Source organism: Perca fluviatilis, chromosome 18, assembly GCF_010015445.1.
Source record: "Perca fluviatilis chromosome 18, GENO_Pfluv_1.0, whole genome shotgun sequence".
Lineage (NCBI taxonomy): Eukaryota > Metazoa > Chordata > Actinopteri > Perciformes > Percidae > Perca > Perca fluviatilis.
In genome coordinates, this window is record NC_053129.1 from 4287563 (window position 1) to 4293136 (window position 5574).

At 41.3% G+C, this 5574-nt stretch overlaps 1 pseudogene; it reads left to right on the forward strand.

The window, feature by feature from the left end:
* Positions 1 to 3745: 3745 nt before the first annotated feature.
* On the forward strand, positions 3746 to 5086 carry LOC120547101 (annotated as a pseudogene).
* Positions 5087 to 5574: the final 488 nt, after the last annotated feature.

A 5574-nucleotide genomic window follows, 5' to 3' on the forward strand; every position in this document is an offset into this window, starting at 1 on the left:
GATTGTATTTTAAATGAGCACAAGTAAAGTAGAACTGACGTAGCAGCTGTTATATATGTTAACATTTATTTACATTTTATAAGTTTTATTTTGAGGGTCTTTTAAAGTTTACATGCTGTCTCAGCTAGCGGTTAGCCGAATTAGCTGTAAGCTAAACTAATGTTAGCTTAACTGTGGAGGCTGACGGCAGACCGCTACAATCAGCTAGCGGTTAGTCCAAATTAACCGTTAGCTAAACTAACGTTAGCTTCCCGGTGGAGGCTAACGGCAGCCCGCTATAATCACCCTGCGGTCTGCTGAATTAGCTATTAGCTAAACTAACGTTAGCTGGAGCCTAGCGTGGGAACAGATCGTAAATCCTTGTACCGCAGAAAGGATCGTGCAGGTGGAACGGATCGGGTACTGACACACGTGCAGGTCGCGGTTTCTGTTTGCGTCATCACAACATTTCAGTATTTCGGCCGAAAACGAAAATTTACGGTGGCCTAATATTCGGTGCATCCCTAGAAGTGATGGCTCTGTTGTATAAGATTGAGAAGGATTGGTGGTATTTTTTTCGTAGAAGGGAATGAGATAGCAGATAAGGCAGCTAAAATGGCACTGAAAAAAGACATTGATTTAAGCATATGTGTTGGGATATCTGAATGCCGGTCTGTCATTAAGAAAAATGTTACAGCAGTGTGGCAAAGGAAGTGGGAAAAGGAAAAGAGGGGTCGTCAGTTTTTTTAAATTCAAAAATAGGGTACAGGCAGAGCAGTGCTTTTTGGCCAAAGAAAGAAGACACTCCGTAATAATGACAAGGCTGAGACTCGGCCATTGTGGACTTGCATGGGATCTAGCAAAGACGGGCAAGCATGAGGATGGACTTTGTGGAAACTGCAAACGGAAACAAACTGTTCAACATGTACTTTTGGACTGTCTTAAATACAAAAATGAAAAAGAACAGTTGTTCACTGCGCTATGTCACCGCTATGAATACTGAACATGATATTGAGATCCTTACTAAATCCCCCTGAATATCAATTGGAGATTGTGGAAACCGTCATGGATTATATCTCTGCAACAGGACTATTCCACTGAATTTGACAATACTTTGAATGTTACTTAAGTGCTGTTGGAATGTCTTTTTTAAATTTAGCTGTAGTACTGTCCGAAAGGCATCTAGTGTAGAAGCTTTTGTCTATTTTAGTATAGTCAGGAATTTTTAAGAATTCAAAAGTAATTAAAAAATGGTCTGACAATACCGGATTCTGCGGAAATATTATTAAATCCTCAGTTTCAATACCATATGCCAGCACAAGGTCGAGGGTATGGTTAAAACAGTGCGTCGCCTTATGCACACTCTGACTGAAGCCGATTGAATCCAATAATGAGTTGAAAGCAGTACTAAGGCTATCATTGTCAACGTCCACATGGATATTAAAAGCACCTACAATAAGTACTTTGTCAGATTTTAGTAATACACTTGATAAAAATTCAGAATACGGACCTGGAGCTCGGTAGATAACAACGAATATAATTGGCTGTAATCTTTTCCATTTTGGATGTTGAAGATTAAGAACAAGACTTTCAAACGAGTTATAATTTAGTTTAGGTTTAGGATTAATTAACAGGCTGGAATCAAAGATGGCTGCAACTCCCCCTCCTCGGCCTGAGCCTCTAGGAAATTGAGTATTACTATGACTGGGAGGAGTGGCTTCATTTAGACTAACATATTCTTCATGGCTCAGCCAGGTTTCAGTAAGGCAGAATAGATCAATTTGATTATCTGATATCAAATCATTTACCAGTACTACTTTAGAAGATAGAGATCTGATATTTAATAGTCCACATCTAATTTTCATATTTTGTTTTGTTGCTGCAGAGGTTGTTTTAATTCCAATTAGGTTGTTAAGTATAGCCCCTCTTTTGTTTACCTTTGATTTAACTGATCTGAGTCTGGGGATGGACACCGTGGTTATTAGACTATGGGTGGGCGACTGCTCTAACGGAAGCACAGAGGGGCGCATAGTACTGCACCTCTGATAACTAATGTCAAACTTGGGTTGTCATGGTTTATGACCGATAATAGACTCTGTCAGATTTTTTGATATGAGAGCGGCTCCGTCCCAGGTGGGATGAATGCCGTCTCTCTCAATCAGACCAGGCTTTCCCCAGAACGCCCCCTAGTTATTCACATAGCCCACATCATTAGCTGTTGTAGTTCTAGACTGCCGGGGGACTTCCTTCCTTTGACACACTGAGCTGCTCTCTCCTCTCCCTTTCCATTTGTGTGCATCCCGTCCCAGAAATGCTTGTTACTAACCTAGCTCTGAGGAGTTTACTCCCCGGAATCCTTATGTTTTTTTTCACCCAGCATATTTCCTTGGAGTACGTTGGCGCCAAGATCTTGGTTGCAGCTGTCGCCGTGGTCCTGCTGCACTCCCTGCTAAGCTCTGCGGTGCCCTGCAATGTCATGCTGCGTCCTGCTGAACCCTGCTGCTCCATCCATGCTCTGCTGTGCCACGCTACATCCTGTAACACCCTGCAGCGCCCTCTTATGACATGAACTACTATGACTACCATTTGAAGTCACTGTTTCATTATCTTTAATGTGACTATTATTGCCACTGTTCATCACATCCCCAACCGGCACTGTCAGACACCGCCTACGAAGAGCCTGGGTCTGTCCCAGATTTCTTTCTAATAGGGAGTTTTTCCTCGCCACTGTCGCACTGCTTGCTCTTGGGGGAATTATTAGAATTGTTGGGGCTTTGTAAATTATAGAGTGTGGTCTAGACCTACTCTATCTGTAAAGTGTCTTGAGATAACTATTGTTATGATTTGATACTATAAATAAAATTGGACTGAATTGAATTGATGGAAAGTTCCTTAGAAGTGCATAGGCCTTGGGGTAGTGGCAGGAACAGAGGGCCTGACTGAGCAGAATAAAAACTACTGAGTCAGCAATCGAGACACTGAGATGGCCTAGCGAGATCAAACCAGACAGGCTGTTCTCGTAAATCATACATACATATAGCTATCAAAAGTAAACTACTGTAATTTGTATGTATTCCAGGTATTTAATACCGTCAGGGGCCTCCGTTGGTATCTACCTCCACAGTGTCAAAAGTCATGTAGTGTCTGTCCTCAAGTGCACGCAAATCAAACAGTCACGGGCACATGGTGGCTGCTCTGTGCTCGTGATGCTTAGTTTTACACACAAATATGCCATTCTTTCCCTCTCCCTATGTTTTGTTTCTCGCTCGCATCTTGCCTGTACAACTCTCGATTGTTGAAATTATATAATTTGCTCATGAGCATGTTTTATTGCGCTCGGGAGATATGACATAAACTTACACCAAAAAAGACAACGCATGGGGCTATTACTAGGAAGCTGTTGAAGACTTAAGGGTTTGGTAAGTTTGAAACACACTGAATCCCTGACCTGCTGCCCAATTGTCTAAGGATTAAAGTGCTTATACCTGCTCCAGGCCGCGCTGTTGCATGTGTTCAGCTGGGTCGAGATCTGGAAGTCTGGAATCTGGGGGTGACAGGATATTGAAAGAAAGGCAGAACACTGTTTGAAAAGAATAATGATTATGGAAAGACTTGTGGACTAACAGAGAAAGTGTAGAAGATGACGTGATGTGTAGTGCAAGAAAAGTCCTTAGAGAAAAAAAAAAAAAAAAAAAAAAAAAAAAAAAAAAAAAAAAAAGAGAGGTGGAGACAAGGGTAGAAAGAGATAAATCAGTTGTATGACAGATTCTGAAGCAGAGAGCTGAGGCCTCTCTCATCCTCCCACTGATGATGGAGACACAGGATGGAGCAGAGCTCTGCTTTCCACAACTCTTCAACACCTCCTGCAGGAAGCTGACACCTCCTTGGTTTGAAGTGATGCTCATTCACATTTTGCTTTCCTCCATCTCTCTGCTCACTGTAGCTCTCAACCTGCTTGTCATCATCTCAGTCTCCCACTTCAGGCAAAGATCATTGTCTCAATAATTTAAGTTTTAGATATATGAACCCTTTGTGTCAGTTTCAGGGTCCTGGTATTGTGCATGCTGGCTTGATGTCTCAATGTCATGGCTTAGTGAGATTCTTGAAGGAGCCATTTATGATGTTATTAGTAATGTAACACCTTTTCTTCTCATATTGTGATAATCAAACTGACTGCTCAGAATAAGGCCTGTTGACATGAGAGATAAGAAAAAAAACTCATGAGTGTTTTTGGAATGATTGTGTCGATTGTTTCAAAAAAGAACTAACTAACATTTAGATATGAGGTCTTGTTGGTTTAATGGTGCTTTTCTCTTTCCCTCCAGGCAGCTCCACACACCCACCAACATCCTCCTCCTCTCTCTGGCTGTCTCAGACCTTCTAGTGGGCCTCATGGTGATGCCAGGAGAAATCCTCCGAAAAACATCCTGCTGGTTTCTTGGTGACTTTGTGTGTTTTCTTTATAATTATCTTTCAGGCATCATTACCGTAACCTCAGTAGGTGACATAATGCTCATATCATTTGACCGTTATGTGGCTATTTGTGACCCTCTGCATTACACCACCAGAATCACTGTCAACAGAGTTAAACTCTGTGTTTGTCTGTGTTGGCTCTGTTCTGTTTCCTACAGCTTTCTCTATGTGAAGGATGACCTGACTCAACCAGGGAGGTATAATTCCTGCTACGGAGAATGTGTGTTGGTCATTGACTATGTCTTAGAAGTTGTAGATGTTGTTTTTACCTTTTTTCTTCCAGTTACTGTCATCATAGCTCTATATCTGAGAGTATTTGCCGTGGCTGTTGTCTCAGGCTCGTGCCATGCGCTCTCACATTACAGCTGTCACACTCCAGCTTTCAGTGACTCCAAAGGCCAAGAAATCAGAGCTGAAAGCAGCCAGAAATCTTGGTGTTCTTGTAGTTGTGTTTCTGATATGTTTCTGCCCATATTTCGTGGTCTCTCTTGCAGGTGACAACTGGGTCAATGCTTCATCTGCATCCTATGTTTTCTTTGTGTTCTATTGTAACTCTTGTCTAAACCCTGTCATCTATGCTTTCCTTTACCCCTGGTTTAGAAAAGTAGTTAAACTCATTGTAACTCTTCAGATACTGCAGCCTGGCTCCTGTGAGACCAACATGCTGTAGAGAGGCTGTGGAGGGACTGAGATCAGAATTGGTCTAAGAATTAAAGGAATGAATGTGTTCTTGCTGTTCAGTGAGTGAATTATAAAATACAAAAAGTGAAGATATGCTTTCCTGTCTTAAAGTCCAAATTGTGTATGATCAACAATTGAAAGACCTGTGCTTCAGCTTTATCTTGTTGTGTATTTTTCCTCTCTGATGCTGCTGCATTTAAAGAAATTAAAGAAAAAGAAAAGAGTCATAAGCACCATATACTGTTTCTAGGTTATTACCCAGTATAATTCAAGCTTTAAAGTCACATGTGTATGACACCTATGAAGTCTTTTTTTCCTAGAGAACCTTTTTTTTCTTGGTGATAGGAAACATTTCAACCCAACACAAAAAAGAGCAGTATTCATGTCACTATGTTTGGTCAAAGCATCATCTCTGTGATTTGTGTCCATTTTGTTGCAAAC